Here is a 14,685-nt window from a genome sequence, read left to right on the forward strand (position 1 = left end):
GAATCTGAAAATTGTGCTGAAGAAATTTATGAAGTGATTCATGATAGCTCCTTGAATGAAAAGCATGATTGCAATGATTTTACTATAAATTCTATTAATGTCAATTGTTCTAATAATATGCAAAACCCCAAGCTTGGGGATGCTAATTTTGCTATGTCCACTACTTGCTGCAATGATCATGACTGGGGTGATGATTCTTATGATCTTGAAAATTTATTTATGCCTCATGATGAATATGTTTGCAATAATATTAAAAGTGGGTTCGGAAGAGTGTCAACTCTAGGTAAAAATAATCCCAATTATTTGGAGAGTGTACAATCTTATGAAATGTTTGATAAAAGTGGGCTTGGATAGGTCATGACTTTATTTGATGATAATCCCACTATTTTGGAAGAGTGTCAACTTTGCATACATATGGATCATGTAGAGAATATGTTATGGGATAGCTATATTATTGAATTTGAATATGATCCTACATCTAATTACTATGAGAGAGGAAAATATTTTTGTAGAAATTTTCATGTTACTAAATTACCTCTCGTTATTTTGAGATCATTAATGTTTTATTCCTCTTCTTTGCATATGTTAGATGTTTCTTGTCTCGATAATTTGTTTGCTTATAAAATCCCTATGCATAGGAAGTATGTTAGAATTAAATGTGTTTGTCACATGTATCATGATGCTCTCTTTGTGCTTCAATTCTTATATTTCATGTGAGCATCATTGAAATCTTATACCTAGCTAGGGGCATAAAACGATAGCGCTTGTTGGGAGGCAACCCAATGAATAAAATTTATTTTTGCTTTTTGCTCCATGTTGTTGAGTGTTAGCACAATTATGCTACTGTTATGATTGTGTTTTTTGGTTTAATTAGTGTTTGTGCCAAGTAAAGCCTTTAGGATCTTCTTGGGTGATAGTCGTTTGATTTTGTTGAAATAACGGAAACTTTTGCGCTCACAAAAATAATTCTAATTTTTTTTACCAAAGAGCGATAAAATATCCATTCCACTTGCACTAGATCAATATACAAATTTCTCAGGCCATCCTAATTTTTAAATTTTTTTTGGAGTTACAGAAGTATTCGAAATAATCATATTGCTAAAGACTGTTCTGTTTTGACAGATTCTGTTTTCTTTGTGTTGTGTGCTTGTTTTCATGGCTCTATGATTTTCTTTGATGAGTTTTTGCCATAGAAAAGTTGGAATAAATTAGATATAATGCAAGAACAAAATATGAATTGGTTTGATACAACACTTATAGTAGTGATTTATTATTTTCTTATACTAACGGATCTCACAAAGGTTTTTGTTGAGTTTTTGTGATTGAAGGTTTCAAGTTTTAGGTTATCTTACGATGGATGAAGGAATAAGGAGTAGAAGAGCCTAAGCTTGGGGATGCCCCGGCATCCCAAGCTATTATCCAAAAATGAGCAACCAACTAAGCTTGGGGATGCCCCCGAGTGGCATCCCCTCTTTCTTCTAACGACCATCGGTATTTTACTCAAAGCTATATTTTTATTCGTCACATACTATGTGTTTTGCTTGGAGTGTCTTGTATGATAGGAGCCTTTGCTTGTTTTATTTTGTGTTTCAAGTCTTGATCCCTTGCTGGACACACCTATTTGAGAGATCCAAAATTATGTCATGACTTGTTAGAATTGCTCTCTATGCTTCACTTAAATTTTTTATGAGCTATGGACTTGCTCTAGTGCTTCACTAATATCTTTTTGAGCACGGTGTGCTTAGTATTTTTGAATAAATGCTCTCTTGCTTCACATACATTTATTTGAGAGTTAGTTAAATTTTCAAGAAATTCTCTCTTGCTTCACTTAAATTAATTTGAGAGAAAGAAATATTTTTCTCATGATCTTCACTTATATTTGTTTGAGCTTATGAAAAGCAACACATGAAAATTAGTCCCAAAGTGATAGATATCCAAGAAGGATAAAATAAAAACTTTCATGAGGATCATTGGACAAAATAAACTTGATTCTTAGTAACAGTTTTGAGATATGATGATGTGATATGTGAGTCATCTTGATGAGTAATTATGCTTTAGTAGGAATATTGGTGTTAACGTTTGTGATTCCCTATACAAGCACGAAAGTCAATAGTTATGCAATGAAATTATATCCTACTTGTGGTGCATTATTCGGTGTTAGTTATGCTTAATACTCGCTTATGACATATTCATTTCTTGGTTGGTCGCTTCTCAATCTTTTGCTAGCCTTCATTTTGCACTAAGTATGATCACTACTTGTGCATCCAAAAACCTTTAAACCAGTTTTGCCATATGAGTCCACTATATCTACCTATATGCGGTATTGTTTTGCCATTCTAAGCAAATTTGCATGTGCGTGAAGGAAATATGCCCTAGAGTCAATAATGAAGTTGTTATTTATATTTCCTTATATCATGATAAATGTTTACTATTCATGCTAGAATTGTATTAGTTGAAAACTTAGTACATGTGTGGATACATAGACAAACAGAGTGTCCCTAGTGTGCCTCTACTTGACTAGCTCGTCAATCAAACATGGTTATGTTCCTAGCCATAGACATGTGTTGTCATTTGATGAACGGGATCACATCATTAGAGAATGATGTGATGGACAGGTCCCATCTGTTAGCTTTGCATTATGATCGTTTAGTTTTTCTGCTATTGCCTTCTTCATGACTTATACATGTTCCTCAGACTATGAGATTATGCAACTCCTGAATACCGGAGGAACACCTTGTGTGCTATCAAATGTGACAACGTAACTGGGTGACTATAAAGATGCTCTACAGGTGTCTCCCATGGTGTTTTTTGAGATGGCATAGATCGAGATTAGGATTTGTCACTCTGTGTATCGGAGAGGTATCTCTGGGCCCTCTCGGTAATACACATCACTATGAGCCTTGCAAGCAACGTGACTAATGAGTTATTCACGGGATGATGCATTACGGAACGATTAAAGAGACTTGCCGGTGACAAGATTGAACTAGGTATGATGATACCGACGATCGAATCTTGGGCAAGTAACATATCGATGACAAAGGGAACAACGTATGTTGTTACACGATTTGACCGATAAAGATCTTCGTAGAATATGTAGGAGCCAATATGAGCATCCAAGTTCCTCTATTGGTTATTGACCGGAGATGTGTCTCGTTCATGTCTACATAGTTCTCGAACCCATAGGGTCCGCACGCTTAACGTTCGATGATGATTTGTATTATGAGTTATGTATTTTGATGTACCGAAGTTTGTTCAGAGTCTCGGATGTGATCACGGACATGACGAGGAGTCTCGAAATGGTCGAGACATAAATATTGATTTATTGGAAGGTTATGTTTGGACACCGGGATGGTTTCGGATAAGTTCGGGCATTTTCCGGAGTACCAGGGGGTTATCGGAACCCCCCGGGGGGTTAATGGGACTTCATGGGCCCTAGTGTAATAGAGGAGGCGGCGGTCAGGTGGAGGCGCCCCCCAAGACCAATCCGAATTGGACTAGGGTTGGGCGAGGCCTTCCCTTCTCCTCCTTCTCTTGCCCCCTTCCCCCTTCTTCGAAAAGGAAAGGGGGTTGTGGGAGTCCTGGATTAGGGGGTCTCCAGACAGCTGGACTATATCCTTTGGCCGGACTGTTGGACTATGAAGATACGAGATTGAAGACTTCGTCCCTTGTCCAGATGGGACTCTACTTGGCATGGAAGGCAAGCTAGGCAATACGTATATGTATATCTCATCCTTTGTAACCGACCTTGTGTAACCCTAGCCCCCTCCGGTGTCTATATAAACCGGAGGGTTTTAGTCTGTAGGACAACATACAATCATACCATAGGCTAGCTTCTAGGGTTTAGCCTCTCTGATCTCGTGGTAGATCTACTCTTGTACTACCCATATCATCAATATTAATCAAGTAGGACGTAGGGTTTTACCTCCATCAAGAGGGCCCAAACCTGGGTAAAACATTGTGTCCCCTGCCTCCTGTTACCATCCGGCCTAGACACACAGTTCCGGACCCCCTACCCGAGATCCGCCGGTTTTGACACCGACATGGTGCTTTCATTGAGAGTTCCTCGGTGTCATCGCCCGAAGGCTTGATGGCTCCTACTATCATCGATAACGATGCAGTCCAGGGTGTGACTTTTCTCCCCGGATAGATCTTCGTGTTCGGCGGCTTTGCACTGTGGGTCAATTCGCTTGGCCATCTAGAGCAGATCGAAAGTTACGCCCCTGGCCACCAGGTCAGGTTTGGAAGCTTAAACTACACGGCCGATGTCCGCAGAGATTTGATCTTTGACGGATTCGAGCCCCTGCCTTGTGCGTCACGCGGTCACGATGAGTACGATTTAGCTCTACCATCGGACAGTGTTCAGGAGATCGCACCGGCAGTCGCTCCGACCCTCAATTCGGAGCCAGTTGCACCTTCCGCGGACTGGTGGATGGACCCCGCCACGGAGGCCTTATCCTCAGCGGCGATCAAGCCGAACATCGACCTTACCTTGCACGAGAGCCGTGTTGATAAACTGTCGGATCCTTCTCCGGCCATGGACTCTGAACCGCCAGCGCCCGTTCCTATCGAATCTGATTGGGCGCCAATCATGGAGTTTACCTCCACGGATATTTTTCAGCACTCTCCCTTTGGTGACATCCTGAACTCATTAAGGTCTCTGTCCTTATCAGGAGGATCCTGGCCGAACTATGTCCGACAGGACTGGGATGCGGACGACGAAGAAATTCGCGACCCACCCACCACCCACTTAGTAGCCACTGTCGATGACTTAACCGACGTGCTCGACTTCGACTCCGAAGACATCGACGGTATGGACGACGATGCAGGAGACAAAGAGGAACCACTGCCTACGAGGCACTGGACAGCCACCTCATCATATGATATATACATGGTGGATACACCCAAAGAAGGCAATGGTGACGAGATAGCGAAGGATGGCCCCTCCAAGAAGCAACCCAAGCGCCGGCGTCAGCGGCGCCGCTCTAAGTCCCGCCAAAGCAAAAGTGGTGATACCGGCACAGGAGATAATAACACTCCGGATAGTGCCGAAGACAACAACAATCCCCTCCAGCAAGATTTAGAGCAGGAGGGTGGAGGAGCCAGCCCTCCCGAGAGAGCGGCAGACGGAGAAGAGGAGGATGATAATTACATGCCCCCCTCCGAAGACGAGGCAAGCCTCCGCGACGATGAATTCGCCATACCAGAGGATCCCGTCGAACAAGAGCGCTTCAAGCGCCGGCTTAGGGCCACGGCAAATAGCCTGAAGAAAAAGCAGCAGCAGCTTCAAGCTGATCAAGATCTGCTAGCTGACAGATGGACTGAAGTCCTCGCGGCCGAGGAATATAAACTCGAGCGCCCCTCCAAGAGTTACCCAAAATGCAGGTCGCTACCCCGACTGGAGGAAGAAGCGTATGATGCGGCTGATCGGCCACCGCGTGGCCGTGATAGAGAGGCATTCCAGCCAAAAACTCAGCCCGCACTCCGACGCCATTCAAATAAAAAGGCATGGGGAGATACGCCAGACCTGGAAGACATATTGGAGGACAAAGCAAAGCATGCAAGATCAATCTACGGATCACGAGGGCGCGCTACCATGTGAGACGATAAAGGTCACGCCGGATACAGTAAAAGCAAATCCGGCCGGGACGAACACAGCGGGCAAGACCCATTCAAGTTGGGTCGCGATATAGCCCAATACAGAGGCGCCGCACACCCTTTATACTTCACAAACGAAGTAATGGATCATCAAATCCTAGAAGGTTTCAAACCTGTAAATATTGAATCATACGACAGCACTACAGATCCAGCGGTATGGATCGAGGATTTTCTCCTTCACATCCACATGGCCCGCGGTGATGACTTACACGCCATCAAATACCTCGCACTAAAGCTCAAAGGACCAGCTCGGCATTGGCTTAACAGCTTGCTAGCAGACTCCATTAGCTGTTGGGAAGATCTGGAAGCCGCATTCCTCAACAACTTTCAGGGCACTTATGTGCGACCACCAGATGCCGATGACTTGAGCCACATAATTTAGCAGCCGGAAGAGTCGGCCAGACAATTCTGGACTCGGTTCCTTACAAAGAAAAATCAAATCATCGACTGTCCGGACGTAGAAGCCTTAGCGGATTTCAAACACAACATCCGGGATGAGTGGCTAGCCCGGCACCTTGGTCAGGAAAAGCCGAAATCTATGGCAGCCCTCACGACGCTCATGACCCGCTTCTATGCGGGAGAAGACAGCTGGCTGGCTCATAGTAACAATATGTCAAAGAATCATGGTACCTCGGATACCAAGGGCGGCAATAGTAGGTCACATCACAACAAACATAAGCGCCGCATTAACATCGATAATACTGAGGACACGGCAGTCAATGCCGGATTCAAAGGCTCTAAACCCGGTCAGCGGAAAAAGCCATTCAAGCAAAATACGTCGGGCCCATCTAGTTTGGACCGCATACTCGATCGCTCATGTCAGATACACGGCACCCCCGACAAGCCAGCCAACCACACCAAATAGGGACTGTTGGGTATTCAAGCAGGCCAGCAAGTTAATTGCCGAAAACAAGGACAAGGGGCCACATAGCGATGACGAGGAGGAGCCCTGGCAGCCACACACCGGAGGACAGAAGAGGTTTCCCCCACAAGTGCGGACGGTGAACATGATATACGCAACCCACATCCCCAAGAGGGAGCGGAAGCGTGCGCTAAGGGACGTATATGCGTTGGAGCCAGTCGCCCCGAAGTTCAACCCATGGTCCTCCTATCCGATCACTTTCGATTGCAGGGACCATCCCACTAGTATCCCTCATGGCGGATTCGCCGCACTGGTTCTGGACCCAATCATTGATGGATTTCACCTCACTCGAGTCCTTATGGACGGCGGCAGCAGCCTGAACCTGCTTTATCAGGACACAGTGCGCAAAATGGGTATAGACCCCTCAAGGATCAAACCCACAAAAACGACCTTCAAAGGCGTCATTCCAGGTGTAGAGGCCCATTACACAGGCTCAATTACACTGGAAGTGGTCTTCGGATCCCCGGATAACTTCCAAAGCGAAGAATTAATCTTCGATATAGTCCCGTTCCGTAGTGGTTATCATGCACTGCTCGGGCGAACCGCATTCGCAAGATTCAATGCGGTACCGCATTATGCATACCTCAAGCTCAAGATGCCATGACCTCGCGGGGTTATTACAGTCAATGGAAACACAGAGCGCTCTCTTCGAACGGAGGAGCACACTGCGGCCGTAGCAGCAGAAGCGCAAAGCAGTCTCTCAAGGCAATCAACCAGTTCGGCATTTCAAGACCTCGACACCTTCAAGCGCGCTCGGAACAATCGGCAGCTGGACCGCCTGGCGCAATCTGAGCTCGTGTAGCAATGCGGCCCCCAACCCAGTCCCAGCCAAACGGTGAAACTCGTGCCACACGTACATAGTTATGCATTAAAAATACCATGGGCACAGGTGGGGAGGGGGCACAACCGCGGCACGCCCCAAGACGTGGCTTAAACCGCACTAGGGGCTTCCCGTTTGGTTATTTTTCTCTTTTTTCAGGACCTTAATCTCTGGAAACACTGTCCGGCAGCACTATTGCCGAACACATGATGCAGCAACCAAGGAGGCAGACAGCTACGTCACACAGCGGAATTCCCAGGTGGATTACGGTAATGAGCAAAATATTCGATTTAATATCATTCCTCAGCTTGCCCTTGGAAGGGACATAGTCCTACTCTTTTCCTATGCACTATCTGTATCATTCTGCTTTAACGCAATTTTTTGAATAAACAATGCATGACATTACGACTATTATTGCGTTCTTGTTATATATATATATATATATATATATATATATGTGTGTGTGTGTGTGTGTGTTCATTAATGACGTCTTGCAACCGCACACTTTGGTACGTCCAATACACCAGGGGCTTACGTACCCCACAATACAGTGTGAAAAGTCTGAACACTTCCACAAGTGTGGCACCCCGGACTTATAGCATTATATGCATCAGCTCCGAATCATGTCTTTGGTCAAATGTTGGGTTTGCCCAGCTCCTATGTTTTGGTACCTTATGTTCTGCTCTATCGGCTAAGGTAGCGCTAGGAGAACTACTGCGATTGTGCCGCAGTTCTGCTAGGTTCAGCACCTCAGTAGAGAAAGCTAAAACTGACTGTCATGATGAGGTGAGAGACTGGTCACTGTTCGGCGAGGTTTTCGAGTCCCTAAAGACTTATGCCGCTTAGAGCGAGGGGCCGGACCTGTCCGTCTTAAAGGCGTGTATCGTGCCCCGAATTCGGTCTTCCGAATACCAGGGGCTTCGCCGAAATTTAAAATTATAGAATTCTATGGCTAAGTGAGAGTGATAAAGCATTATTAGTCCGGTTGCCTTGTTCGCTGTGCTGAGCACCTCCCTCGAAGGACCCAAACATGGGAACAAGAGTGCTCAGGTTTATCCCGAACACCCCAACACTCATGGCATGGGGGCAGAAGCCAAGGACTAGCCATCTCTCAGATTGGATAAACGGCCAAACAGAAGGCAATATTTTAAATTCAAACAAGCGTTGCATAGCGCATATGAAACAATGTTTTCATAAATACAGGATAAAACGAGCAAGTCTCACTCAAATATTACATCTTTTGTGCACTCGTCCGCTACGAGACGGGCACCCGGCAGAACACCCTCGTAGTACATCTCGGGGTGGCGATACTCCTTGCCCTCCGGTGGCCCTTCCTTGACCAGCTTCACGACGTCTAGCTTGACCCACTACAATTTCACACGGGCGAAGGCCCAGCGTGCACCTTCAATGCAGACGGATCGCTTGACGACCTCCAGCCGCGGGCAGGCATCCACAAGCCGCATTACCAGGCCGAGGAAGATGTTCAGAAGGGCGTCGCCAGGCCACAGCAGGACTATAAAGCCCTTCATGGCCTGTTCGGCCGCCTTATGTAGCTCGAACATCTGCTTCAGCTGGTCGCTCATTGGCACCGGGTGTTCGGCCTCAGTATACTGAGACCAGCACAGCTTCTCCGTTGAGCTTCCATCCTCAGCTTGGTAAAATTGTGTGGCATTGGACACGCTGCGGGGCAAATCTGCGAACGCTCCTGGAGAGCTTTGGATTCGGGTATGTAATCGGTAATTTACTTTTACATGCTTGCTTTGCATATAGAAAGCCTTACCCGCTGCTATCTTCTTCATCGCGTCGATCTCCTGGAGGGCCTTTTGGGCTTCGGCCTTGGCACTTTTTGCGCTCTTGAGGGCCGCAGCAAGCTCAGACTCTCGCATCTTCGAGTCAAGCTCCAACGCCTCGTGCTTCGCCACGAGAGCCTGGAGCTCTTGCTGCACCTCGCCCACCCGAGCCTCGTGCTTCTCTCGCTCGGTGTGCTCCTTGGCCGCTTTATCTTCGGCCCCGGACAACGCTTGCTTTAGGGTCACCACTTCAGTCGTGGCTCCTGGCAAATTCATGATAATCGTGTCATTTTGCAATCGCATTCTTTTTAAACATAACCACAGACTAGGTACTACTTACCTTTGGTCTCCTCGAGCTGCCTCTTGGTAAGGCCGAGCTCGTCCTGGGACCCTTTAAGGTCCTGCTTCAGTACGGCGACCTCCGTAGTCAATGCGGTGGACGCAAGCAGCGAAGCCTGCATATGCATATTGACATACTCATATTAGACTCTTGCGATATTGTTTGATCCTCCGTTCGACTTTTCTTTGCGAACACCGAACAGAGCATCAGGGGCTACTGTCTATGCATATTAACATACTCATATTAAACACTAACCTCAAAGCCTGTTAGAAGGCTAGCACAGGCTTCAGTCAATCCGCTCTTAGCGGACTGAACCTTCCGGATCACCGCACTCATAATAGTGCGGTGCTCCTCGTCGATGGAAGCGCTGCGAAGCGCTTCCAGTAGATTGTCCGGCGCCTCTGGATGGACAGAGGTCGCTGGTGCAGGCGTCTTGCCCCTCTTAGAAGGAGGCCGCCTGCCCGAGTCCGGAACCACCGGAGGTTCCGGTGCAGTGTCCGGCTGAGGGCCGAGCTCGGCGCCCTCAAGGGCTTTGTCCCCCTGCTCCCAGAGTCCGGGAGGCCGCCTTGAGGCACCTCTGGGACTGTCTCCCCTTGATCCAGTGCTTCGTGAGACAGCACCTCGGCATCGTCCGCAGGATGAGGGGAGGTGGCGTTCAGAACTGGATCGCTATCCATATCCGACGAGCCCACGGAGCCGTCCGATGATACATCGATACGGGATTGGGGCGGCCTGCATAATCATATTTCAGCGTTAGATAAAGTAGTGCGTCAAAGGGATGCTATGAGTAACTCTGGTATCCGAATACTTACGATTTCCCCAGGGGCTTGGCCCTGGGTAGCCACTCGTCTTCGCCATCGGCGGCGGTGGTGGAACTATCGGGAAGGAGAGTCCTTCCCTTCTTGGACCCTTCGGCCTCCTCAGTTGGGGCAGCCTTCCTCTTCTTGTCTCCCCCGTCTGGAGGGGGAGCGTCTTCTTCTGCCTCCTCGCCTTCGGGGGAGGAGAGTGCCGTAGAGTCATCGGACGGTGAGTCCAATGACGTCTGGCATCGGGAACTCTTTCGGGTTCCCTTGGCCTTCTTGGTCTTCTCCGGCACAGTATAAGGAGCCGGAGTCAGCATCTTCGCCAGAAGAGCGTTTGCTGGGCCTTCGGGCAAAGGAGTCGGACAGTCGATCTGTCCGGTCGTCTCCTGCCAGTCCTGTCAAAGGCACGGGAGTTTAGATCCCGCATGGAGTCAATCTATAAAAAATATGTGAGAGGTAAAGCAGCTTACCGCACGGGCTTGGCGCTTCGCGCTGAATCCGCGATCCTCCGTAGTGGGAGGGGGGACCTCGACGCTCTTGAACAGCACCCTCCAGGCATCTTCGTGAGTTGTGTCGAAGAGCCTGTTCAGAGTTCAGTGCTGCATTGGGTCGAACTCCCACAAGTTGAAGGCCCGTTGTTGGCACGGGAGGATCCGGTGGATGAGCATGACCTGGACTACGTTGACGAGTTTGAGCTTCTTGTTGACCATGTTTTGAATACAAGTTTGAAGTCTGGTCAGCTCTCCCGAACTACCCCAGGACAGGCCCTTCTCTTGCCAGGAGGTGAGCCATGTGGGGAAGCTAGATCTAAATTCGAGGGCCGCCAACCATGTAGGGTCACGCGGCTCGGTGATGTAGAACCACCCCGACTTCCACCCCTTTATTGTCTCCATGAAGGAGCCCTCGAGCCATGTGACGTTGGGCATCTTGCCCACCATGGCGCCTCCGCACTCCGCCTGGTGGCCGCTCACTACCTTCGGCTTGACGTTGAAGGTCTTCAGCCATAAGCCGAAGTGGGGCCTGATGCGGAGGAAAGCCTCGCACAGGATGATAAACACCGAGATGTTGAGGATGAAGTTCGGGGCCAGATCATGGAAATCCAGGCCATAGTAGAACATGAGCCCCCGGACAAATGGATGGAGAGGAAACCCCAGTCCGCGGAGGAAATGGGTGAGGAACACTACCCTCTCATGGGGCCTAGGGGTGGGGATGAGCTGCCCCTCCTCTAGGAGCCGGTGCGCGATGTCGCTGGGCAAGTATCCGGCTCTCCTCAGCTTCTTGACGTGTCCCTCCGTAACGGAGGAGACCATCACCTGCCTCCCGCTTCGAACATGGTTGGAGAAGGTTGAGGTGGGAAATGCGAACTTGGGCGCTGGAGCTCGAGTGTGCGAAGGTGGATGAGCAAAGGAGAAAGAAGGCATGGATGGAAAAATGAATCCTTATCCCTTTATATGGGCAGACGAAACTGTGCATCCCCACTAGCCTGGTAAAACTTGCTCGTCCCCCAAGCGCCGTAATCGATGGTGTGGTTGGGTTAGCCACACCCGTATTGATGAGAATCCCATGATAAGGGGACACGATCTCTGTTTTGACAAGACGTGCCAAAAAACTGCCTCGCGTTATGTGCGAGGCTAGTTAAAGGAAACGGTTCGAATAATTACTGGGCCATGACGTAATGTCCTGTTGCCAAAACAAGTCAGCAAATTAGATTTTTGGAAATATTATTCTCTCTACGGTATGTGGAACTTATTTTGCAGGGTCGGACACTATCCTTATATTCAAAATTCTTCCGTGGTGTATTCGGAGGAAGAACCCGCCTTGCAATGCCGAAGACAATACTGCGTGCCGGACTCATCATCATTGAAAGCCTGGTTTAGGGGCTACTGTGGGAGTCCTGGATTAGGGGTTCTCCGGACAGCCAGACTATATCCTTTGGCCGGACTGTTGGACTATGAAGATATGAGATTGAAGACTTCGTCCCGTGTCCGGATGGGACTCTATTTGGCGTGGAAGGCAAGCTAGGCAATACGGATATGTATATCTCCTCCTTTGTAACCAACCTTGTGTAACCCTAGCCCCCTCCGGTGTCTATATAAACCGAAGGGTTTTAGTCCGTAGGACAACATACAATCATACCATAGGCTAGCTTCTAGGGTTTGGCCTCTCTGATCTCGTGGTAGATCTACTCTTGCACTACCCATATCATCAATATTAATCAAGCAGGACATAGGGTTTTACCTCCATCAAGAGGGCCCGAACCTGGGTAAAACATTGTGTCCCCTGCCTCCTATTACCATCTGGCCTAGACGCACAGTTCAGGACCCCCTACCCGAGATCCGCCGGTTTTGACACCGACAAGGGGGGGCGAATCCTACTTGGACCGGGAGTCCAAGTAGGACTCCCCCCCTTGGCACGCCCCCTCTAGGGCCGGCCCCCTCTCCTCCCCACTTTATATACGTGGGAGGGGGGCACCCCAAAGGCATACCAAGTCTTCTCTTAGCCATGTGCGGTGCCCCCCTCCACAATTACACACCTCGGTCATATCGGCATAGTGCTTAATTAGGCGAAGCCCTGTGCCAGTAACTTCATCATGATCATCACCACGCCGTCGTGCTGATGGAACTCTCCCTCGTCCTCAACTGGATCAAGAGATTGAGGGACGTCATCAAGCTGAACGTGGAGGTGTCGTACGTTCGGTGCTTGGATCGGTTGGATTGCAAAGACGTTCGACTACATCAACCACGTTACTAAGCACTTCCGCTTTCGGTCTACGAGGGTACTTGGACACACTCTCCTCTCTTGTTGCTATTCATATCCTAGATAGATCTTGCGTTATCGTAGGTAAACTTTTTGAAATACTGCATTCCCCAACAGTGGCATCCGAGCCAGGTCTATTCGTAGATGTTATATGCACGAGTAGAACACAATGAGTTGTGGGCGATAATAGTCATACTGCTTACTAGCAAGGTCTTACTTTGATTCGGCGGTATTGTTGGATGAAGCGGCCCAGACCGACATTACATGACTGCGTTCATGAGACTGGTTCTACCGACGTGCTTCACACACATGTGGCTAGCAGGTGTCTGTTTCTCCAACTTTAGTTAAATCGAGTTTGACTATGCCCAGTCCTTGTTGAAGGTTAAAACAACACACTTGACGAAAAATCGTTGTGGTTTTGATGCGTAGGTAAGAACGGTTCTTGCTAGAAGCCCGTAGCAGCCACGTAAAACTTGCAACAAAAAGTAGAGGACGTCTAACTTGTTTTTGCGGGGCTTGTTGTGATGTCATATGGTCAAGACATGATAATATATAAATTGTTGTATGAAATGATCATGTTTTGTAACAGTTACCGGCAACTGGCAGGAGCCATATGGTTGTCGCTTTATTGTATGAAATGCAATCGCCATGTAATTGCTTTACTTTATCACTAAACGGGAGCGATAGTCGTAGAAGCAATAGTTGGCGAGACGACAACAATACTACGATGGAGATCAAGGTGTCAAGCCGGTGACGATGGAGATCATGACGGTGCTTTGGAGATGGAGCTCAAAGGCACAAGATGATGATGGCCATATCATGTCACATATTTTGATTGCATGTGATGTTTATATTTTATTTATCTTATTTTGCTTAGTACGGCGGTAGCATTATAAGATGATCTCTCACTAAATCTCAAGGTATAAGTGTTCTCCCTGAGTATGCACCGTTGCTACAGTTCGTCGAGCCGAGGCACCACATGATGATCGGGTGTGATAAGCTCTATGTTCACATACAACGGGTGCAAGCCAGTTTTGCACACGTAGAATACTCAGGTTAAACTTGACGAGCCTAGCATATCCAGATATGGCCTCGGAACATTGAGACCGAAAGGTCGAACGTGAATCATATAGTAGATATGATCAACATGGTGATGTTCACCATTGAAAACTACTCCATCTCACGTGATGATCGGACATGGTTTAGTTGATATGACTAGAGGGATGTCTATCTAAGTGGGAGTTCTTTAAGTAATATGATTAATTGAACTTTAATTTATCATGAACTTAGTACCTGATAGTACTTTGCAGGTCTATGTTGTTGTAGATCAATGGCCCGTGCTACTATTCCTTTGAATTTTAATGTGTTCCTAGAGAAAGATAAGTTGAAAGATGATGGTAGCAATTACACGGACTGGGCCCGTAACTTGAGGATTATCCTCATTGCTGCACAGAAGAATTACGTCATGGAAGCACCTCTAGGTGCAAAGCCCGCTGCAGGAGCAACTCCAGATGTTATGAACGTGTAGCGACCCGACCTCAGACGGTCAAGCCTCTGTTCTTAAGTATCATCCCTGGATCGGTATGCTGACACACACA

Source organism: Triticum aestivum, chromosome 3A (assembly GCF_018294505.1).
Source record: "Triticum aestivum cultivar Chinese Spring chromosome 3A, IWGSC CS RefSeq v2.1, whole genome shotgun sequence".
Taxonomy (NCBI): domain Eukaryota; kingdom Viridiplantae; phylum Streptophyta; class Magnoliopsida; order Poales; family Poaceae; genus Triticum; species Triticum aestivum.